The following is a 24,569-nucleotide window of genomic DNA, read 5'->3' on the forward strand; positions in this document are numbered from 1 at the left end:
AGTGGCAGAGAGAGGATGTGAACACGCACGTCAGTTTCTCCTGCTCGAGTCTGCACCGGCTCATCCACCACGTCCAGAGGTGCTGCATGCACCCAGCACCCACTCCTCGAGGGCCTGCGACGGTGAGCTAAGCAATGCAGCTAAAAGAGTTGCATATCAAGATCACAACCTCTAAACAAGACAGGATTCAGAGAGGGGCGGGGGAGGAAGAGCCCAGAGACAGCAGAACAGCAACCGCCCAGGTACACCAGGCCTGCATTGCCACTGCTGCTGACTGAGATGTCACCCACAGAAATACTCCCTTCACCCACAGGGCTTCCAACCGACTCTTGCAATTAGATTATTACTTAGCTCAAAGGAGAGACGCAAGGCCAGCCAGTCAGTAGGTGCAGAAAGGATCACTGTGTGTGTATGTTCAGCTCCTCTCGACGCACAGCAGACAGGGCAGGAAGAAGTGAACTCATATGAAGCAGAAAGTATTTGTTAGACGCACTAACTATAGCAAAGAAGTCAGACACACTTACAAACTATAACAAAGACTTCCTTCTTAATAATAAAACCCCAATTTTATTAGGGCCTGCAATATGCTCAGTTACAAAACCACATTTCCCAACCTTCCCTAAGGCTGGCTGTGACAACAGCCACTTTTCTAAGTGCTGGCTAATAAGACATAAGCAGAAGTGTGTGAGCCTTACAGAAAGACTCCTTTAAAGCAGCTGTCTCACACGGGAGAGCAATTTTTTTGTCTTTCTCTCAATTTCCTCCTTTTTTGTTTTCCCTGGAAACAGAAATATGATGGCTGGAGCTCCAGCAGCCATGTTTGACCATGAGGTAACCTAAAGGATAGATATCATGTGCCAAGGTAGTGGAGTAAGGTCAAGTTAAATTCTCACCTGTCAGTCCATGGAGTGGACCACACACTGCAGCTAACAGGGCCAGAACTTCTATCTTTCTAAATAGAAGAACCCAAAGTCCTGATGTCCTTGGGGCTGGCCATACTGGCTCTGGACTTCCCAACTCTAGGCTTCTTTTACATAAAGGAGAAAATCTTCTTTCATGTTTAAGCCACATTTTGCAATTTCCAACTGGGACTGATCCTAACCGATACACTAACCTTAACAGAAGACTTGATTTACTAAGGGAAGCTCTGAAGGAGATAAAATGGTCACAGTCCTCCATGGAGACAGGACAGACTCCACCACGGCAGCTTATCGACTGGAGCCTGCTGACACAAAACAGCTTTGGCTGGAGTTTCCTAAGTAAAAGCCCCACCACTAATGAAAGAGCAGAGCTCTTCTCGGGGAATTAAGAGGAAGGAAGATTCATCCACAAGAAACCATATATTCCACATTACCCATAACTGAAATCTCAGGATAAACTGGTCAGTGAGGCGACACAAGTTGATCTCTTCAGTGGACCCTGGATGACATAACCCTACAGATTTTCCTCACTGATTAAAATGACCCCGTTACAATCCACCTCCAACACTTTCAGGACAGCTTGGCTACTACTAGCAGCTCCTGTGACAAACCAGACCAAAACAAAGCTCGGCAGACCCTAAACCTGGGTTCATGCACTCACCAGCCAAGGCACACCCTTCCTAGGGGCCCTCAGGTCCTCAGGCCACATTAACTGTGTTCTGTTCCCCCAAGTGTAAAAGCCCGACAGGCAGAGACTACGCTGAATGAGCAGCACTGTGGCGATGGCCACGGCGACAGATGGTGGAGGCCGTGACGGAAGGAAGGGAAGGGGGCTCTAGCGAGACTCTGGCGCCTTCCCTGCCGGCCGGAGACCTCACCCTCACGCCCATCTCCCGTGAACGCCGACAAGGTGTGCTTCTCCGCCTCCACGGCCCGAGATTACCCTCAACAGGTCAAGCTGAACTGTCTGCAGTGGAGGACCCCACCACCACCACACTGCAGCAAGCAGGGCCAGAAGTGACCACAAGCTGGGGGCTTCAGTGGCGGTGGCCCCGGCCCAGGGCCTGTTTTCTATGAAGGGATAGCGCTAAATGCAGCTGGCACCACAGGTGATTTACAGTGACTGCCCACAGCTGGGAGAAGGGAGGAGGGGGAGAATTGTTTTTGCTAGTGAAGTATTAGGTAGGTTCAGGAAATAAACTCCCCCCAGTAGGGATGGAATCCTTCTAGGACAGAAAAACAAAAATAAAAGGGGAAAAAAAACTGGAATGGGTACAGAAGGAAAAAAAAAAAATTAACTGGATGGAAGACAGACCTTATAAGGAAAGGTTAAAGCAATTGGACTCTGGCATGAAGATGAAAAAACTCATGGTACCTTCCCTGCCTTCAAGATCCAGCAGTATTCCCATGCCTAGAAGTGAAGTTTGTATACCAAAAAGCATTTAACATTTTTGATTGCCTGATTAACAAAAGGAAGCTGAAGATTCTCTCTCAGCCTCGTGGGGAAAGATGAAGAGAAGATGTGCACGGGAGCAGCAGGACACTTCAGGTAAGTCGTCCTCGCCTTCAGGGTGGAGACAGGCCGTGCCTGCTCCCCGGCCCCTCCCAGCACAGTCAGTTCCCTCCTTATCCCCACAGCACTGATTCCTCTCTCCTGCAGTCCTGCTCCCACTAGGCTGCTATTTCATTATTTGCTCCTCACTAGGCAGTGAGTTGGATGGGGGGCATCAATTCATGTCTTACTCCTCTGTGTGTGTGTGTGTGTGTGTGTGTGTGTGTGTGTTTGCGCGTGCGCGGGCTCCAGGCCCTCGTTCCCAAAACAGAACGGATGCAGGACAAACAGAGGAAGCTAACAATCACTGTTCGCTCCCTGTGTGCCAGGCACGGAGGTAGAAGAGTGAACAGAAAAAACCACCCCTGTCCTCGGGGAGCCTTCACTTTAGCGAGGGAGACAGACACGCCAGCGAACCCGAACCTACTGGAAAGAGAGCTGAGCCGTGGAGGAGAAACAGTGTGGAAGGCGGAGAGCAAGTGCTGGGTGGGCTGGGAGGAGGTGGCAGTGTTAGCCATGACAGCTGGGAAGCCTGTGCGGACAGGGAAAGCAGAGCAGAGAACTAAAGGAGCAGCCATGGGGGCACGTGGGGGGAACCCAGGGGGCAAGGCAACAGCATGTCCTAAACTGGAGCTGGGGTCAGTGACGTCAGGGACGACCAGACCGTGCAGGACCTTGTGGGCCACCATGAGGCCTTCAGATTTCATCAGGGTGCAGTGGGGAACCACTGAATAGGTCTGAACAAGGAAGAATGACAAGACTGCAACCCAGGCTTTGACAGGACAACTGTGGCTGCTGTGTTGACCATACACCTAGGGGCACAAGGGTGGGAGCAGGGAATCCGGTTTGGAGGTTACTGCGGACATCCAGGAGACAGGTGACAGTGGCCTGGCCTAGAGAAGAACCAGTGTAGGCTGTGCTCAGATTCCGGATCAAAACACGAAGGCGGAGTTGACAGGATTTGCTAATGGATAAAATATGAGGTGGGAGACTAAGAGGATAATCCCCCAATTTTTGCCCTGAGGAACTGAAAAGATAAATGAAGAACAAACTAACAAAAGAACAAACACATCAACTCCCTTCCTGTTGGGCCCAGTAGAGGCAGAAGGACAGACGAAATAAGCCACGGCCATTCTCACTGTGCAGGCGTGTCCGGCGCTGCGGAGGATGGTCCCCTAGCAGGGGTCCTCGCCCCGGCTCAAGACCTCCTTGAGGGCCCCATCTCCAGACCTAGCCTCTCACCCTCCACTGTGCTCCTACACTCTCAGCCCCATGGGCTCGTGGCCTCACACTACAGACTCTGCTCCTGGAGCTCCTTCTCAATCCTGAGCTCAACAGAGCTCCTGATAAAGCAGAAACCCACATTCTTAGCACATACACCAACCGCTAGTTTTCTCCCCACAATTTGTGCCACTTGAAGAGGCAATAATATCTCCAAAATGGCAGGAGGTGGCCCAGACTTGGGGGCAGAGGTGGGAGAACAGGAGATAAGGGAAAGCAAGAGAGGCTGGAGGGTCTGCACCCCAAACCCACTCTTGGGCCACACCTGCCCACAGCTGTTCTAGCATATCTTCTGTTCAAAGGAAGCCCCCCCACGCCACACCACTACCACCACTGCCACCACTGCCACCCCACATCCCCATCTAGAGCTCCTTCTCTCTGCCACCACCTCACCTTCCAAACAGCCAAAGGGCACTTCACATTACAATGAGATTCATCTTTAAAAACATACTGTTCGGGGGGCCGGCCTGGTGGCATAGTAATTGAGTTCCTGCGCTCTGCTTCAGTAGCCCGGGGTTCGCAGGTTTCGATCCCAGGCATGGACCTACATACTACTTATCAAGCCGTGCTGTGGTGACGCCCCACATACAAAATAGAGGAAGATGGGCACAGATGTCAGCTCAGGGACCATCTTCCTCACCAAAAAAAAAAAAAACAAAACCCTACTGTTTGGGGCTTCTTTTCCTAGCCAAATCCATACAACTTATGTCCTGAACATTCGGCCTAAGACTAACAATAAGATCTACAGAAAAAGAATTAAAAATGAGGCAAAGGTAGGAAAGTGTTTCTTACTGATTGTTTTCTAGGCCAGTGACTATAAGAGAATGGTAAGTGTGTCAATCAAGAATTTGCTGACTGCTCACAATGTGACAACGTGTGACGACTGCTGAAAGAGGCACGCAGACAAGACAATATCCCACCCGCAGGAAGCTGACGATCCAAACAAGGAAAACAAGCATGTAGGAACCACAGCAAACCAGCAAACATGTCCTAAACCATATGGCCAGGCTATCAGGGTAAGGATGGTTAGGGTTTGGGTAAGCAGAGAAGAAAAATCCCTTTGGGTTCAGAGAAGGCATAGACGAGGCTGGAGGCAGGACTTCACAGAGCACATGCATGAGACTGGGAGCAGGGTGAAGAGTGGTGCTGGGCAGGACAGCTGACAGGGACACGGGCAGGAGAAGCCCAGCCTTCAAAGCAGAATGGCTGCAGCCAGCACAGTGGCATCAAGGAAGACGGAACTGCAGCTAGGCAATGCTCAGGAGGCCTGGGCAATCACTTGGACATGAGATGAAGGGAAACCAAATCAGAATAGTGGCATGGGAACTGGAATTTAAAAAGGGAAAGTCATTTAACAAATACTGAGTGTCAGTTATGGCAGGTGTAGTTTTAGGTGCTGCGGATAAGCAATTTCCAAAGACATTTTGAAGAAAGAAATAACAAAGCAGATTGGATGTAGAGGGTACACAAATGAAATGTTGACTTTATTTATCTGCTTTATTTATTTATTACATTTATTTACTTTATTGCCTGTTCAAGGGCAGGGAGGCTGACAAATACCTCTACACTCCAACCAATGGCTTAACTTTATCTACAACATTCCTAGACATGGGATGTTTAAAGGAAGACTCTGTTAGGCACAGCCGTGCGTGAGACGAAATGACAGCCATTTCCATTCTGTCATGGCAATTATTTTGCTTCCCTATGTTTTACACAAATACGAGGGAAAAGATCTGAAAATTCCTCACTATCTCCCAAGCAGTAAGGCGAGACAGCTGTTAGCATGCAATGGACCTCTTTCCCCCATTCCTTACACTGTCACGGCCAAGGAGGAACCCGAGGAGATGGGAAAACGGGCTGGGGCCTGAAGAGTATTTCTGACACCCTTTGGCACTGAGGAAGCCTTTGCACTCATCTGAGCCCCCTCCCACCCTCAAAGTGCCCCATAAGCCTCAGGAGTCACCACAAACTAGACAAGTCAGGCTCCACTGGAGACACAGCCACATGCACTGAGGCCGCCACAAAAGTCTGCTGCCATCTCCTATCCTAACCCGCACTCCAACAAAACACCACAGACTGAATATCAACCTTCCAAGGTAAGATGCTCCTGGCTTCAGACAAGTTGCCTCTTCACCCATTGGGCAACCAGGTCAAATACATACAAGGTCCTAGGCACATATTTTAAGGACATGGTCCCCACCCTTACTGCATTTATAATACACGGCAAAATCTGAGCCCCTCACAGATTTTTAAATGCAATGGCAATAACAACCGAGGTAGTAACAGAGGGACTTCCTTCTATTCTAAGTCCTTCCCACAGGCAGATGGAGGTCTCTTTGCTTTCTAACCCCACCCTACAAGACTTAATAAACGAAGTATTCAAAATGGTATTACTATTGCAGGTAGAATTCTGTGTTCCAACAAGAATGAAGAAAGGAACCAGTCATTACCCAAAAACTTAGCCTTTCCTCCTCAGCTCCAGTGCAAAATCCAGGAAAGGCAAAGCTGGAGGGAAGCCGACTTGCTGCTATCATCCTGTCACTCTGCGTTCTTCCGTACCAGCCCTCCCTCCCATCACAGGCTGGCCTCCCATCACATCCTTCTTGATTGCATTGTTATCTTGCACAGTTGAGGCCAAGTATGCACAGCCCAGTCTTTCAGCCATTTACAAAGTAACTGCTACCCAAGGACGTCGTTCCATGTGGGACACCACTGCCAAGGCCAGCGCCCCCAAACAATGAGTCTTTACTTTTCTTTGATTGTCCGCTCACGAGGCTAACGCGTGCAGTCGGGTTTTGTTCACCATCTCTGCACACGGCACTGTCCACGCATATTACTAGCCATGATTGGGGGGAGGGGGCAAAGGGATTAGCTCCACAAGACTTTGACTCTACGTAAGATTAAAGTCTTAAAACCAAACTCATGCACCTCTGCCAGGTGTCACCTACTTCAACACTGTCATAGTTTACACCGGAATCCTACAGACAACAAGGTTCTGTGGGTAGGGAATGGTCCACAAATAAACTGTCCCTCTAAAGATCGGCAGCAACTTAAAAGCAGCTGGTTTCTGGTATGAACCAGTCCTGAGAAAGAAACTCTCACTTCATCTACAAAGGGCAAGGTCCAATGATTTGAGTTTTGTCCTTTTAAAAAAAGGAAAGAATTGCTCCACATAGATAAATTCAAGACTCAGGCACAACTGTTGCTTCAAGAACAAGGGGTTGGGGGTTTTTAGAAAAAGCAGCCAAAAGACACTGGCCTCAGCTGCTGCACTGCTGGTCTAGGTCTGGGACAAGGGGAGGGAAACATTCCAGAACAAAAATGCCACAACTCCAGGGGCACAAAGCGGGCGCAGAGCTCACCACAGGGCCTCAGCACCACTGAGTCTGGGAAAGACCTGCAGGGCTGACCTGCCCCACGCAGGCAGGTGCCTCCCACGCACCACGCCCACCACGGCACAAGGTCCTTGACAGAGTGGGGAGCGCCATGTCGCCAAAGGAAACCCAGGCCTTTCCTCTCTCCTCTTCCTCCCTCCCCCTTTATATTTAAAGAAGAAGGGAAATACTCCTGTGCCTAAGAAAGGTGTGATTGCAAGAGTCCCTCTATGTCCAAAACAATGACTGACTTCCTACAGGATTTCAGTAATACCTGGAATCTCTACAAGATCCTAAAACTGGCACAAGATGGTTATAATGTCAGTGCTGAGGAGAAGTACTGAAGGCACAGCATCTCCACACAGTGATCAGAGGCAGCTTCTTACCCACATGTTTGAGAGGCTTCATTCTCCAGTCTCCTGCCTTAAAGAAAGCACCTACTCCACACCAAGTACTGTGATGATGGTGATGGTAATGATTACGATACTACTAATAATAGCAGCTCTAACTTATTAATCACTTATTACCATGCACCACGCATTGTTTAAAAGCTATCTACCCATCTATCTTTCCTCATATAATTCTCATTGTGAGCTAGCTACGATTATCAGCCTGATTTTATAGATAAGAAAAAGGAGACCCAGAGAGGTTAAGTAACTCATCCAAAGTCACACAGTAAGTGATATAGCTGGCACTTGATCCCAGGCCTAGAATCACTAAACAGCCTCTGTATTTATATCTGCTATCATCTTAATCCTGAAACAACCCTGTGAGTCATCACTATTATCTGCAAATTACAGGTTGGGGGAAAAAAAGAATGAAGAAAGGTTAGATCATTTGTCCAGCTAGTGAGCTACAGGGCCAGAAGTCAAATCAGGTTTCTGACCTCCACATTTGGTACTTGTTCAGTTCACCACACTCCACGGTGGTTTGATCAACCAACATGGGATCTCTGTACAGATGGCTGTTTCCGGGACCAAAAGAGGTGACACCACGTCCCAAGGGCACACAGGGAGGGAAGAATTAAGAAACAAGAACTAGATGGGAGAGTCTGAGGGCAACCACCCTGCCATGAGGAATCCGCCATCTCACTCATAAACAGAAGATAACAACAAACAATTACATAGAGACAGAGATTGGATTGGTGCTTACCAGAGGGGAACGGGGAGGGGGGAGGACGAAAGGGGTGATTAGGCACGTGTGGGGTGATGGATTGTAATTAGTCTTTGGGTGGTGAACATGATGTAATCTATGCCGAAGTAGAAATACGATGTACACCTGAAATTTATATAATGTTATAAACCAATGTTACCGCAATAAAAAAAAAAAGGAGTCTGCCATCTGTTGCCAACCACATGGCTCAGGAGAACATTTAGCCTGTCATATCTTGCTCAAAAACCAGAATAGTTGATTATCCCCTCACCATGTCTCCTATATGACTTCAAATCTCTCTGGCTCTACTCACGCAATCTCATCTCCCACTCTCCCTGAGAAACCCTGCCCTCCCATTTGGCCCCATTCCCATCCCTGCCCTCAGTGCCACAAGCACATCCTTCTCACCCAGGCTTGGTTCATGTCATTCCCCGCACCTCAATTCTCTCTTCCTCCTCTACCTAGCCATATTTCAGACCCAGCAGAAGACTATCTCCTTCACGAAGCCTCCTCACCGCCTCTAGTCTTTCCTGAGTTCCTCCACCTCTGAGCTCTTTCGCAGTTCTAAACAACTTCATACTTATTCATACCCAAGCAGTACTGTCTGCCACTCTTTCTGTTTCACCAACGAGGATTCTTTAAGGGAACAACCATGCCGGATCCTCAGGAGCTGCAAACACCAGAAAGCTTCCAAGTACAGGCTTGGAGTCAGACTGAGACTGAATCTTGATTCCACACACTCAGCTGTCCAATTCCTAGTTAACTCACCCATAAAATGGAGGGAAAAACAGTACCTACTTCTAGGGTATTTCTAAAAAGTGAATGAGAGGATGCATTTCTAAAACACTTTCCACAATGCCTGGCCAAAATGCTCAAGGAACAAGTATTTAAATTTTTGAACAATTATTTAAATTATTATGGATCTGCCCACAGCCCAGCCTAACGCTTGCTGAATGTGCAGCTTGACCTCAATAAGTAGTTGCAATTAATTGATGGGAAATTATTGGAGGTTAGGGATTATTTGTAAAAATTAGACAAAAGAAGAAAAGCAAGAAGGAGCTCAAGAAAGTCAAATATTGCAGCAGAACAGGGAAAACAGGATCTAAGGACTCCATCCAATCTGTAAATACATCCTGGGCATGACTCTGTGCAAGCACTCCAGGAACACAAAGGGCTTGTGCGACAAAGGTCCCAGCTCATGGGGCTTACGATCTAGCTAAGCAGTCAAGACAATACATAAAAAACTAGAAATACACACAAGTACATAAATGCCCAATGAATGGTACAGCCAGCGGCTCCCAGTTTTTTCTGGCATGATGACTCCTTTTTACCATCAACTATTTTTTTTACCGTTATGTGATACAGGCTATTCCTTACAACCTGTTGCTTGAAAAAAACGCCTAACAATAAAAAAGCTACAATGATTTCAACACTTTCCAATGAATTTGTATTTTGTTAACCACAAGAGCATTTACATACACTGCAAAAGAAGTAGGACATATATGTTCGAAATGTCCTTAACTCAATCTGTGAGGTTTGATGAATCTACTATGGATTCACAAGCCTGGCCACTGGGCAGTACACACACACACACACACACACACGCACACACACGCACACTCAGGGCCCACCGCATGGTGGGCATCACCGGCATAGACTCCTACTGACAAAAGCAGTTCAGAAGAGAGGTAAAGATTAGATGACAAACTTATAAGAGATTCAATTCAATAAACACTTAACTAATTTAATTACAATAAACATTTAACTATTATAATGAAAAACAATGCTTATAAAATTAGGTAAATAGATCCAGGCAAGTTTCACAGAAGAAAAGGCAGATTTGAGGAGATACTAAAGGATGGGTAAGATGAAGATGGGCAGACAGAAGGGGAAAGGAAGGAACAGGAGAGAATTAGCATGAGCAAAGGAGGAATGCAGAAGCAAACCAGCAATGAAGCCAGCCTTTGTGGGAATGTCAGGGGAAAGGAAGGAGAGGATAGTGGTCTTGGCACAAAGTTTAGTCCTGCAACACTGGAGGGACACAGCTTCTCAAAAGATGAGTCGCACAGATGCCAAGAGCTACTGGAAAGAGCAGAGGCTCCAGAGTTCTTCAGATGCAGACTTGGATCTGGGATCCACCACTTACTAGAGCCTCAGTTAGTCAAGGCTTCCTAAGCCTACATTTCCCCCACCGTAAAACAGAGGTCTAATACTATTCACCTCATAGGGATACAAGGATCCCGAGGCGAGGCTCAAATAAGTACTCACTGTGAAGTGCCCAGGACAGTGTCCGACAAAGAACAGACGACTCGACGATCACCACGACCACTCAAGTCACAAGGCCGTCCCTCAGGAAGACTGGTCCATGCTCTAGCTCAGCATGCCTCAAACAGATCTGACCACAACACAGTTCTCAATTAAAATTTATGAAAAGAATACTCAAGGAGCTCCAGAGGTATTAGGTGCACTTAGATTAGCATGGGAGACGAATAAAAAAATGCCTAGTGACCCAAAATTATGAATTCAACATTTTGGATAAATTTGTATTTTATTAATCACAAATAAAAAGGTCTCATGGATAAATTAACTGTTGCAGAAAATGATCAGTTTTAAAAGTTTTATAAACAAAATCCTCTCCCCTACAAAAAAATTTAGTAAAATTCAACCATTTTATTAAGAACATGCTTTAATTTTCTCCAGAACACTTTTTAACAGTCCATGGAACAGTTTAGGAAGCACTGCCCCAAAGTGGGGTGGGGTGCTGAAACAGAGGACAAGATAAATAGGAACAAGGAAGACACAATAAATAAAACATTTTTCTACATTTGTGTGAACCCTGCCAAATTATATGGCTTAGAAAGACAGCTGAATGTGGTACCTCTTCCCACGACCCCCAACTGAAGGACTAAAAGCACCTATTGCGTGCCAGGAACATTACAGACTTAGGGATAGGACTTCTTGGGAGGAGAAGGGACACTGGAAGAGGCAGTGAGGGGAAAATGAGCAAGTTCTGCTTCTGAATTTGGATCTTAAAAAAATGTATGTACAATATTACTGTTGAAGTCTGATGCTTTTCAAGAAGTGAAAACTAAAGCTTACAAACAAACAAGACAGTCTGCCACTGTAATAAAATGGCACCACTGACTGCAAAGCCTTTGTTATCTGCCTCCAAAGGGAGATCTGACCAGTGGGGACCGGGTGGAGAATGGAGACCCTCCAAGTGTGGGCTCCACGGCTGGCTAACCGCTCTCTCCAGGATGGACTGAAGGACAGACTTAGAACTTGGCATCCACTCCCACCTCGCATTCAACAACATGAGTGGGGGCTAACGGAGGAGAACCCGTCCCCTTTCTTCTTGCCAAGCTGTGACAGTGGGTGTCAAGGCAGCTGAAAATGCCGTGCAGGACCAAGGCAGGCAGAGGCGAGAGACATCCAGAGGAACCAAAGGCTGTGTGTCAGAGCGCTCCTCTCACCAAGGACAGTCACTGAGAGCCATGCTTATCTCCAGTCTGTGCGCTGAGCCAGGAGGGGGCTGGCAGAGATGGTCCAGTCACTTTCGTATGTTAATCCTGGCAGCACGAGCAGCAGAAGGCAAACCCAGGGCAGAGAAGGGGACCAAAGGAAAGTCTGATTAATAATCACACTCTGAGTTTACAGAGCACCTCCTTCTTCCCTAACAAGTTCCAAGTGTTTTGGAGACATTACTTCACTAGGCCCTTCAGATTCTTTCTTTAAACATTTTCCCAGGCAAGTCTTAGACAGTATCCAGTACATGGGAAAGTTGAGATACTAAGTCCACTTTAAAAAATTAGGAAAAGCACACATACCCATACCAACTGGCGCGAGGGCAGTCAGAGGAGAGACGAGACTAACAGCGCTTCTCCGAGCTACTCTGGCCAGTACCATAGGCTGCTTCTCAAAAACGATTCTGCGAGTTTAGGAAAAAGTGAGCGTCCCAAAAGTCCCAAAATAAGTGTCCAGAATTCCAGAAAATAGAATAATAGTCCTGCCTCAGCCTCCTCACAGTACAGCACAGATCAGGAGCCCAACTTGCCTTAAATCATTTCTAAGACAAGCCAAAAAAGGAATAAAGGAGAGAGGGAAAATGGAAGGAAAGAAAGGAGGAAGGGGAAGAAAAGCACATGTATTCTGCCTAGATCAAAGAAGTTTCCATTTTTATCTGAAGAGAGGGACACTGGGTGGTTCTGTAAGGCCTGTCTACTGCAAATCAACCAAAGCAGTATAATCTACAAGATAAATCGCTAGTTATTTTATGTTTATTTTTTGTCCCTTAGAAAAAAGTACACACATTTCTACAAGAACACTCAATCATTTAGCATGTACTGTGAGTCTACTAAATAGCAGGCTTCGTGTTGGGTCTGAGTGCAGAATGTGAACAAAACGCTATGTCTCCTCTGCCCCAGAAATGGAAATACAGTGGTGGGCACAACCATCAGGATAAAAATGACAAAACACAAATAGACAAATAAGGTCACACTTATGTAGTGGGAAAAGGTCTGTAGGGGAAAAGAATAGCAGAATGTAAGAAAATAACAGGTTATGTCCTTGGCTGAGTGGTCAGGAAAGACCTGGGTAATGAAGCCATATCTTGCCTGAGACCGGAAGGATGGGCAAGTGAAGGCAGGAGCTTTCTCTAGGGGCAGAAGGAAGCACATGTGTGCAGGCCAACAGGTGAGAACAGACTCGGGCCTTCCAGGAACCAAGGCCAGTGGGTTTAGAGTTCTGGGAGAGGAAGAAGAGGACGGCAGGACAGGCGAGGCCATACCGTGCAAGGCCAGGCCAGGCATCTTAAGGAATCTGGAGTTAAGGACTTTGTTTTTTCCTATGTCCTTCACAGCCCCCAGCCCAATGCCTTCCTCATGGCAGACACTAAGAAAAATACATGCTTAATTCAGTAAATCAAATATAAATCAGCGACCATTTAACAAGCAATGCAGCAACTTAAAATCTTGGCCCTCAAGAATTATAATCTGGTTTATAGAAAAAAGAAACCAGACCATCCCTCCACCTCAAATGACAAATGTTCTTCAGATAGCAAGAAAGATATCCTGAGGCAATATCTGATTAAATACCAAATGAAACGTTCAAGTCTTAGATAGCTCACTGGAAGGGGGAATAATTTTAGGCTATGGTGGTGTCAACGGGTTTCCCAGAGAGGGTGGACTCCCAGTGGAAGCTGAAGTCTGGGGAGAATTCAGCTTAGCCACCTGGGGAGGATGCTCCAGCATGCAGAACAGTGTAAATGGAACTGCAGAAGCAGAAATGAGCAAGGTCTGTCTGGGAGAAATAAGCACACAGGACAGCTGGGCCCACCCTACAACAGAGAGCAGTCCACCCCAGAGGCAGCTCCACGCTGGCTCACCCCACCTCAGGGCCTTGCCAGCAGACAAGAGGAAGATTCCCAGGCCAGGGCCCCAGGCAGGCCTCCTGCCTGGCACTCTCTGGGGGAGCAGAAGGAAAGTGAGTGAGATGTCTGCCCCAAGACGAGGAGGAGAACGCAGAGAGTTAAGGATCTCATTCACTGTGATAAAAATTTAAATGCCAAGAAGGAGGGCGATAGAAGGGGAAAAAATCCAAGTTGTAGTATTATGCAACTGAAATTCCATGCATAAGCCAGGAAATTCAAAGGTCACAGTTCCCACAGCAACTGTAACCTGACCCGTCAGCGTCTGTAGTCTTTGGCACTTTCAGACCCAAAGCAACCTACCACGCTCAGCGCTCAGCGCTCGGCAGCCCACACGCCGCCAGCACATACCTGCTGCTCAGCCGCCCCGTGGCCTGGCCCCTGCAGCGCCAGGCAGTCCGCCCGTGCTCAGCCCAGGGCTCACCTAGCTGCCGCACCAGGCTGCACTGGGCCCTAGGCCTTTCTCTGCAGTTCCCAATTCTTTCAGGCAAGGCTTCACCCTGACTCCTTGCCTACTTAACTACTGGTCTCTAATCTTAACTCTTCTGTGGGCTGAGTTATCTTAACAGGGAGAAGGGAAGTGTGTGTATGTGGGGGGAGGGGTCGCTACCACCCTCTTATCTTACATCTTGTGGCATCCCAACACTTGCAAAGCCTTATTATATGGAAACAGGGCAGGGCAGAGGGAGGAGATGGAGGGGTGGCAAGGGAATGTTGGCTTCAAAAGACGCCATCAAAAAAGTGAAAAGACAGCCCACAGAATAGGAGATTTCTGCAAATCATCTACCTGATAACGGACTTGCTTCTAGAGAATATGTAACTGAGCTCATGTCCCTTCCCAAGAGAGGCCAGGACACAGGCAGGGTCACCCAGACTCTGCACCCATCCTGAGGCAGCCTATACAGTGATAGTGGAGGATGGGGCAGAGCCCCACATCCACCCTCATCCCCCAGTCTGTGGGTGGCCGTTAAGGCTGTGGGCATCTGCCTGTTGGTGGAAGGAAGACCAACAGGCACCTGGCTTAGAAACAGGTGATCATGGGCCTTTTTAAAAGACAAGCCCCCTGAGGTCCTCCTCCTCACTGTTCAATCATCACAACAGAAAAGACTCACCCAGAAAGAGGTGTATGTCCTGGAGCTCTTACCTCTCTCTGGCCCAGGGCTTATGTGAGTAGCTGAAATTACAGCCTCAGAGCAAAGAATGACTTTCCTGTTACTCTCGCTGCCAAGGTGAACACAGACAGGAAAGCACGGAGGTAGTCAAGAGAAGGCCCAGCTCCTGGATGTGTGACTAAGACTCGCTCTATGCTGAGCAGCTGTTTGACCTCAGCGGTGCTGATAAAACCACCTTGCATGAGAAAAAGGAATAAAAGGAATCCAAATAGGCAACGAAGAAGTGAAACTCTCTCGTTGTTTGCAGATGACATGATCTTATATATAGAAAACCCTAAAGACTCCACTGGAAAACTATTAAAAATAATCAACAACTATAGCCAAGTGGCAGGGTACAAAATCAACTTACAGAAATCAGTTGCATTCCTATATACCAACGACGAACTAACAGAAAGAGAACTCAAGAAGACAATCCCATTTACAATTGCAACAAAAAGAATAAAATATCTAGGAGTAAATTTAACCAAGGAAGCCAAAGACCTATACAATGAAAACTATAAAACATTATTGAGCAAAATCAATGATGACATAAAGAAATGGAAAAATATTCCATGCACTTGGATTGGAAGAATAAACATAGTTAAAATGTCCATACTACCTAAAGCAATCTACAGATTCAATGCAATCCCCATCAGAATCCCAAGGACATTGTTCACAGAAATAGAACAAAGAATCTTAATATTCATATGGGGCAACAAAAGACCCCGAATAGCTAAAGCAATCCTGAAAAAGAAGAACAAGGCTGGAGGCATCACAATTGCTGATTTCAAAACATGCTACAAAGCGACAGTAATTAAAACAGCATGGTACTGGTACAAAAACAGACACACAGATCAATGGAACAGAATTGAAAGTCCAGAAATAAAACCTCATATCCATGGGCAGCTAATCTTTGACAAAGGAGCTAAGGACATACAGTGGAGAAAGGAAAGTCTCTTCAATAAATGGTGCTGGGAAAACTGGACAGCCACAAGCAAAAGAATGAAAGGAGACCATTTTCTTTCGCCATACACAAAAATTAACTCAAAATGGATCAAAGACCTGAAGGTGAGACCTGAAACTATAAAACTCCTGGAGGAAAATATAGGTAGTACACTATTCGCCACCAGCCATAAACGGATCTTGAATTCCATGTCTACTCAGACAAGGGAAACAAAAGAAAAAATAAACAAGTGGGACTTCATCAGATTAAAGAGCTTCTACAAGGCAAATGAAACCAGGATCAAAATGAAAAGGGAACCCGCCAGCTGGGAAAAAATATTTGCAAACATATATCTGACAAGGGATTAATCTCCGTAATATATAAAGAACTCACACAACTGAATAACAAAAAAACAAACAACCCAATAAAAAAATGGGCAGAGGAAATGAACAAACACTTCTCCAAAGAAGATATACAGATGGCCAATAGGCACATGAAAAGATGCTCAACATCACTAGTCATCAGGGAAATGCAAATCAAAACAACACTAAGATATTACCTTATACCCGCCAATGGCTGTAATCACCAAGACAAAAAGCAACAAATGCTGGAGAGGCTGTGGAGAAAGGGGAACACTAATCCACTGCTGGTGGGAATGCAAACTGGTGCAGCCTCTATGGAAAACAGTATGGAGATTCCCCAAAAAATTAAAAATAGAAATACCTTATGATCTAGCTATCCCACTACTGGGTATCTACCCAACGAACCTGAAATCAACAATCCAAAGAGTTGTATGCACCCATGTTCATCACAGCATTATTCACTATAGCCAAGACATGGAATCAACCCAAGTGTCCCTTGACTGATGAATGGATAAAGAAGATGTGGTATATATATACGATGGAATACTACTCAGCCATAAAGAAAGACAAAATTGTCCCATTTGCAACAACACGGATGGACGGACCTGGAGGGTATTATGTTAAGTGAAATAAGCCAGAAAGAGAAAGACAAACAGGGCATGATTTCACTCATATGTGGAAGATAAACCAACACACACACAGATAGAACTGTTTGGTGGTTACCAGGGGCTAGGGAGGTGGGGGGTGGGCACAAGGGATGGAGGGATGCACTTATATGGTGACTGATAAACAAAAATTTCACAATAAAAAAAAATCATAACTATGCCCCACATAAAAAAAAAAAGATCCATCTGAAAAAAAAAAAAACACCTTGCATGATTGCTGTGAGAATTACATCAGGCAATGCAAGAGCTACAGGGCCTAACACAGAGGAGGTGCTCGATAAATGGGAATTACTAGTATTGTTGTTATTTCTTTTCATACTTCCTGTTTTACCAAAAATACTGCTACCCAACCTGATTACTCACTTTATTGATAAGAATGGAGTCCAGGGCCGGCCCGGTGGCTTAGCGGTTAAGTGCACGCGCTCCGCTGCTGGCGGCCCGGGTTCGGATCCCGGGCGTGCACCGACGCACCGCTTCTCCGGCCATGCTGAGGCCGCGTCCCACATACAGCAACTAGAAGGATGTGCAGCTATGACATACAACTATCTGCTGGGGCTTTGGGGGAAAAAATAAATAAATAAAATCTTTAAAAAAAAAAAAAAAAAGAATGGAGTCCAAATTACTGTTTTGGTTGTTTCATAGCAACAACAACAATAACAGCAGCTAACATTTAATGTGTGCTCAGTATGGGATGAGCACTATCTTGCATGCTGTTGTTTGAACATCACACAAGATTTCACTGAATAACCCCATGAGATAGGTATTATTTCCACATTTTATAGGTGAAGAAACAGAAATTGACTAATGTACTAAAGGTCACACAATTCTAGTGGTAGAAGATGGAACTGAAGCCAGGCACTCTGCCTTTAGAGCCCCCACACTTAACCACATTCCATCCATCTTCAAGTATCTGTCCCCACCAAGAATACAGCAGACAAAGAGGACAAAGTGTCGCAGCTTCCAAAAACATTCCAAGAGCGACTTCTTTGAAAGAACTGCCAAGTCTCAGGTCAGCCCCATGATCACAAAACCACAAGGAATGGTTCTGAGTTCTGCAGAGGAGAAAGGTCAGAGCAATCCAAGATGCCTTCGCCATTCACTTTCATCCATCTGATCACAGGCAGCTCCATTCAAAGTGGGAACAGGGGCCATGCTTCATTTCAAAATCACCCCTGCTAAAAAGCCACCCAAGGGGCTGGCCTGGTAGCATAGCAGTTAAGTTCACACGCTCCACTTCGGCGGCCCAGGGTTTGCAGGTTCGGATCCTGGGTGCAGGCTGACGCGCCACTTGTCAAGCCATGCTGTGGCAGGCATCCAACATATAAGGTAGAAGAAGATGGGCACAGATGATAGCCCAGGGCCAAATCTTCCTCAGCAAAAAGAGGAGGATTGGCATCGGATGTTAGCTCAGGGCTAATCTTCCTCAAAAAACAAAACAAAACAAAAGCCACCCAAGCATTTTGATGCCTCATGGGTAACTCTTAATGAACAAGCCTGAGAATTTTTAACTTGTCTTGTACTCTACTTGATTCACTTCCTATTTCATAAATTCCCACAATCTTCTTGCATTTGGAAAGACAGAACTTCTCATCTTCTCCACTTTTCCTTACCCAAGTTTCCTCTCCCGCACATTTCTGTTCCGCACACCCCAGCCCCCAGCTACACGATTTATACCCACTTGTTCAGATTACATGCAAAGAAAAAAACTCAACACATTCATGTGCCCCAATTTAGAAATGGAAATACCTGATAAAGAGAGCAAAAAGGGATAGAGAACAAATAAAGCTCTGAAATACCACATTTGCAAGTAATCCCAAGTTATGTCCCCCAAAAGAGACCTCTGCATTCCCAGGTACAAGTAGGCATGTGACTCTGGAGAAGACAGGGCCCCTGCTGTGCGTGTCCTGAGCTTGCCAGGGATCAGCACTGACTGCTGCAGAGGTGTGAGGTGGCTCACAGGAGGGGGCACATAAGACGGCCAACAGAACATCACTACGGAAGTAAAATGTCTTACTTCTTTTTGTCTTGTCTGAACAGCATAGGGAGAAGGTGAACTACTAAAATATTTTGTAGGGATCAGGGTAGGAGACAGTTTAAGTTTTTCATTCTGGTAACTTACCTACATAACCCAGATGCACTTCTTATTAAATCCCATGCCTTATACTTGAGTAAATAGAGCCAAAAATCTCATTAGACAACACAGGGAGTTAAGACTGCAATGGGAAACAACTCTGCTCCATTTTCCTGGCTTGTGCTTAAATGCAATCTCAGTACACTTGTGTCCAACCTCCAGCTAGTCCCAGAAGCCTGGCCCCCAATCCAAGTGTTCACCAGTCATCAGCTTATGGTTGTTTTTTACCAGCGACACGATGAATAAAATGCTATAAAGAGCCCATATGCCTTAGTCTCTGCTTTCACAGGATTTTAAGTTTCTCAAAGCTAAAACAAAGTCACCAACATAATAAGTTCTGAGTATTAAAGGTTATGAGACTAGTTATAGACTATTCAACTTTAGAGACTTGTTAAATACAACAGAAACACCTGAAAGCACAGAAATCTGTCATGTAAATCTGGGCTTACTCAAGAACTGAGGGCAAATGTGATTCATCAAAATTAAAATCTTTTATGCTTCAAAGCATAAAGGACACCATCAAGAAAGTGAAGGGGCCAGCCTGGTGGTGCAAGCGGTTAAGTGCGCACTCCGCTGTGGCAGCCCGGGGTTCGCTGGTTCAGATCCTGGGCGCACACCGATGCACCGCTTGGCAAGCCATGCTGTGGCGGAGTCCCATATAAAGGGGAAGAAGATGGGCACGGATGTTAGCTCAGGGCCAGTCTTCCTCAGCAAAAAAAAAAAAAAAAAAAAAGAGGATTGGCAGATGTTAGCATAGGGCTGATCTCCTCACACACACACACACACAAAAAGTGAAAAGACAACCCACAGAATGGGACAAAATATTTGCAAATTATGTATCTGATAAGGACTTTGTATCCAAAATATATAAAGAACTCTTACAATTTAATAATAAAAAGTAACCCAAATTTTTTAATGGGCAAAGGATTTGAATACACATTGCTGCAAAGAAAACATACAAATGGTCAATAAGCACATGAAAAGATGCTCAACATCATTAGGCATCTGAGAAATGCAAATTAAAACCACAATGAGATACTACTTCACATCCACTAAGATGGCTGTAACCAAAAAGACAGACAAGTGTTGGTGAGATATGGAGAAATAGGAACCCTCACACATCGCTAGTGGGAATGTAAAATAAATGCAGCCACTGTGGAAAATAGTCTGGAAGTTCCTCAAAATGTTAAATGTAGAGTTACCACATTACCCAGCAATTTCACTCCTAGGTATGTATATACACAAGAGAAATGAAAACTTATGTCCACACAAAAACTCGTATATGAATGTTCATAACATCATTATTCAAAATAGTCAAAAGTGAAATGTCCATCAACTGTTGAAAGCATAAAGAAAATGTAGTATATCCATAAAATGAAATATTATTTGGCCACAAAAAGGAGTGAAGTTCTGATCCATGCTATAACATGGAGGAACTTTGAAACATTATATTAAGTGAAAGAAGCCAGACAAAAAAGACCACATAGTGTATGATTCCATTCACATGACATGTCCAGAAGAACAAACCTAAAGAGATAGAAAGTAGATTAGTGGTTGCCCAGGGCTGAGGAGGGGGGTGCTGGAGAGAAGTGGAGAGTGAATGTTATGGGTACAGGGTTTCTTTTGGGGATGATAAAAATGTTCTATAATTGATTGTGCTGATGGTTGTACAACTCTGTGAATATACTAAAAACCAGTGAATTGTACCCTTTAAATGAATGAACTGTATGGTACATGAATTATATAATAAAGCTGTTTAAAAAGAAAACAACTGAGAAAAAAGAATACTAAAATTCATATGGGGTAACAAAAGACCCCGAATAGCTAAAGCGATCCTAAGAAAAAGAACAAAGCTGGAGGCATCACAATCCCTGACTTCAGAACATACTACAAATCAATAGTAATCAAAACAGCATGGTACTGGTACAAAAGCAGACACACAGATCAATGGAACAGAATTGAAAGCCCAGAAATAAAACCACACATATACGGACAGCTAATTTTCGACAAAGGAGCTAAGAACATACAATGGAGAAAGGAAAGTCTCTTCAATAAATGGTGTTGGGGAAACTGAACAGTCACACGCAAAAGAATGAAAGTGGACCATCTGCTATCGCCATTCACAAAAATTAACTCAAAACGGATCAAAGACCTGAAGGTGAGACCTGAAACTATAAAACTCATAGAAGAAAATATAGGCAACACACTATTTGACATTGGTCTAAAGGAATCTTTTTGGATGACACGCCTACCCAGACTAGGGAAACTAAAGAAAAAATAAACAAGTGGGACTTGAATCTGATTAAAGTGCTTCTACAAGACAAAAGAAACCAGAATCAAGATGAACAGACAACACACCAGCTGGGAGCAAATATTTGCGCAACATATATGTGACAAGAGGTTAATCTCCATAATATATAAAGAACTCACACAACTAACAAAAAAAAAAAAAAACAACCCAATCAAAAAACGGGCAGAGGAAATGAACAGACACTTCTCCAAAGAAGATATACAGATGGCCAATAGGCACACGAAAAGAGGTTCAACATCACTAATCATCAGGGAAATGCAAATCAAAACAACACTAAGATATCACCTCACGCCCGTTAGAATGGCTATAATCACCAAGACAAAAAACAACAAATGTTGGAGAGGATGTGGAGAAACAAGGAACCCTCATACACAGCTGGTGGGAATGCAAACTGGTGCAGCCTCTATGGAAAACGGTATGGAGATTCTTCAAAGAATTAAAAATAGAAATACCCTATGATCCAGCTATTCCACTACTGGGAATCTATCCAACGAACCTGAAATCAACAATCCTAAGAGGCTTATGCACCCCTATGTTCGTTGCAGCATTATTCACTATAGCCAAGAAGTGGAAGCAACCTAAGTGTCCCTCGACTGATGACTGGATCAAGAAGATGCGATATATATATACAACGGAATACTACTCAGCCATAAAAAAAAGACAAAATCGTCCCATTTGTAACAACATGGACGGGCCTGGAGGGTATTATGTTAAGTGAAATAAGCCAGAAAGAGAACGACAAACACTGTATGATCTCACTCATATGTGGAATATAAACCAACACATGGACAGAGAAAACTGTATTGTGGTTACCAGGGGCAATGTGGGTGGGGGGTGGGCACAAGGGGTGAAGGGAGACATATATATGGTGAAGGACAAACAAAAATGTACAACCCAAAATTTCACAATGTTAAAAACTATTAAAACATCAATAAAAAAATATATATATATAAAAAAAGAAAACAACTGAGAGCAGTAACTATATCTTATGTGTCACTGTAGCCTCATAAGTAACACAGAGCCTGGCACACAGTAGGGACTCAGTAAATGTTGGTAAAATCAAGAAAACTCAAGTGTGGAGTCTTTTTACCAAAGATTTCACCACAGGAATTCCCCACTGCATCTAGTGACTTCTGCGGGACAGTCCCAGCCCAGAGGAGACGGGGGCTTCTTTAGCACCTCTCCCAGCCCAGTACACCCTGAAGCATTAGGCTGATATTCTCTGTCTAAAGGATCTTCTAAACCTGGATTCTGTGATGCTTTGCTGATGGATATAAAAAACAACAACAAAATATTTCTGACAGCACGTAACGTCAGCTCCTGGTCAGGTGCCACAAGGAAGGGGAGGGAAGTGTGGGACATGGTCCCTCTCCAGCAGTCTGGTCTCCAGCAGAATTAGCATTCATGAAATAATCAGAGACTTCAGAGCAGCAGATGATGGGGATAAATCAAGAAACAAAGACAATCAGGGCCTCTGGTCAAAAGTGGGGTACTCTTCCGGGGTCCCCCAGGTGAATTATTGTAAACTACTATCCTGCCTTGTCCATACGGCCTTCTCCACCCTGCAATCAGAATTAATTGCTTCCTCCACAGCATTTTGTTCAAAGCCACCTTACAGGCAGTTGACCATACGTATATCCGGCTCCCCCACCACAAAATACATTCCTAGCGGGCAAGGACAATGTCAACAACTTATGTCTCCTTGAAAACCATTAGCACTAAGTCCCGCACACAGTAAGTGGATAATTCATATTTGTCAAATTTAAGTATTTACTTTACAAAAATCTTATTAACACCTCTTTTCTGAAGCCACATCTAGGTGGCCAAATGGGAACGGAACTGCCTTTAATAGTCTGTGGCAACTGAATGGCCAGCCCACCTAAAAGCAGAATCTTTAGATTGTTAACACGACCTTCGCATGACCTACAGCACGCACCCACACAACTGGCCCAAGCCCACCTTTCTTTCCGGAACTCCCAGCTCCTTCGCGCTCCTCATTACGCTCCAGTCACGGGAACTGCTTGTTGGCTCCTCACGCCTGCAGACCTCCTCCCGGCCCCACCCAGAGGCACTCCCACCCACTCGCAGTCTGTGCTCACTGTAAGGACCATTTCCCCTGGGACGCCTTCCCAGACTCCCCTCCAGCCCAGGTTAAGTGCCTTGTCACACACTTCCACTGGACTCTACACGGTCCTTCCTCCGTGCCCTCCACACATTAGGTATCTCTGTGATTATTTATCTATTAACTAAACTGAGAACTCCGTGAAGGCAGTGTTTGTTTAACTCACTATGGTGGTGTGCTGGTAAATGCTTAACAACCTGTTCTCCAAAAATATGTTCGTGCAGTTATGTGTACATACATGTATTATAAATTTTACTGACATAAAAGATGTGTAGCATACAATAGGACTAAAATATACAATATAGTAATAAATATGTATAATAATATATAGCAACATATAATAATAAAGTTTGTTATACTCTTTAATGTAAATTTCAGCTATCCAATTGATTCTCACAGAACACTGTCGTGGATTTTTGTCCAACTCATATCTGCGGCCAACCTATGGATTCAACTGATAAATAAGTGAATGTTGGTTAATATTTTCATTTACTTTAAGCAGTAAAATAAAACAGAAACAAGGAAGATGAACATCAAACATTATATGAGCAACTTCTTTGCTAAACTGGATCCTAGTTTTCAAATACTAGAAGAATATTTCCTCAATTTTTTTGTGCTATTCATAATGTAATGGCTACAGACACAAAACACTTAAGGTTTAAACTGCAAACGTTAACATTTTCTCCATCACTTTATTAAACAATGAACAAAACAGTAAATCAAGTCCCGATTTGTAGTATTTGTTGGTTTCCATGGCATAAATACTCCCACTGTGGCATAAATACCGCCCCCCACGGCCAATTTCAAGCTACTAACTTGACATCTCTGAACACAGAGCAGGGGAGAGACGCTCCATATTCACTATTACATAGTATTTCTACCATACGGATACAAGAGACGTAAGAGCATAGTTAATGCTCAAACAATGAGGAAGTGATGAGTTTTGAGTATTTATTACCCTTGTTTTTAATATAATTTAAGTTTATAGAATAAATTTTTAATAATGGCTCTATTTAACAACCAATTCACAAAATTCCTGAAAATTGAATGACAAGGTCTGAGCAGGCTCTGGGAGGCCGTGGTTGGCTACTCCATTCCCAGTGTTTGGTCCACAAAAGGTACTCGATGCATGCTGGTGGGAACAAAGCATAATCCTGTGGTTACTTCACTCCTAAGAGTC

At 44.7% G+C, this 24,569-nt stretch overlaps 1 protein-coding gene across 13 annotated transcripts in view; it reads right to left on the minus strand.

Annotated features, from left to right (window-relative positions):
- MICAL3 (microtubule associated monooxygenase, calponin and LIM domain containing 3) overlaps window positions 1-24,569 on the minus strand; it is a 215,204-nt gene that overhangs the window by 174,568 nt on the left and 16,067 nt on the right. For 10 of the 13 annotated variants that reach the window (XM_058559169.1, XM_058559168.1, XM_058559165.1 and 7 more), the window contains exons 2-3: window positions 11,753-11,848; window positions 10,548-10,674 (exon numbers count right to left, since the gene is read on the minus strand). The exons of 1 other annotated variant lie outside the window; for it this stretch is intronic. The gene's annotated coding sequence lies outside the window, so the exon portion shown is untranslated. Of the gene's footprint in view, window positions 1-10,547; window positions 10,675-11,578; window positions 11,849-24,569 lie in introns of all 13 variants that reach the window. 2 more of the 13 variants (XM_058559162.1, XM_058559163.1) reach the window with 2 other exon arrangements.

Source organism: Diceros bicornis, chromosome 17, assembly GCF_020826845.1.
Source record: "Diceros bicornis minor isolate mBicDic1 chromosome 17, mDicBic1.mat.cur, whole genome shotgun sequence".
Classification (NCBI taxonomy): Eukaryota; Metazoa; Chordata; class Mammalia; order Perissodactyla; family Rhinocerotidae; genus Diceros; species Diceros bicornis.